Source organism: Alligator sinensis, unplaced genomic scaffold (assembly GCF_000455745.1).
Source record: "Alligator sinensis unplaced genomic scaffold, ASM45574v1 scaffold249_1, whole genome shotgun sequence".
Classification (NCBI taxonomy): Eukaryota; Metazoa; Chordata; order Crocodylia; family Alligatoridae; genus Alligator; species Alligator sinensis.
The window spans coordinates 206,822-207,363 of NW_005842593.1; positions in this window are offsets into that span (position 1 = coordinate 206,822).

Genomic DNA, 542 nt, shown 5'->3' on the forward strand with positions numbered 1-542 from the left:
ACTTCTCTGAACATGTGCATACGATTTGCATGGAATTAAACTTATCTGGAAATTCAGAAATAGCTTTGTTTGGAACCTTAGACACACTGCACACAGTATTTACAAAGAAACTTACAGATACATTAATCAAAAGTTACCATCAAAAAACAAACCCCTTGAATCCTACTCTTATCAATTATTCAGCATAAAAGCAAGCTGAGTGGCTGAACAAAATCAGCTTTCAGTAGCCTTCTGAGTTTTCAATTTATACAAAACACTAAACATGTCCCTTCATAAATTCTATCTCTGATATTAACCTTTAGCAGAACACCTACGTTTACTGAAATGTAAAATGTAACTGTTGCATTAAAATAAAGGCTTGTGAAACTTGAAAAAATGTCATTATTTCCTATCTGCCTTTTCCAGAAAAATGTGTTTCTATGAGCTACTTTTCATTTCCTACAGATCAACTCAGAAAATTTACAGTTACAAGGCAGAACATGAAGTCAACAGCTTTGTATACAGTGGAAATGCTAGTTAGGGAAAATGAACACACGGCATTC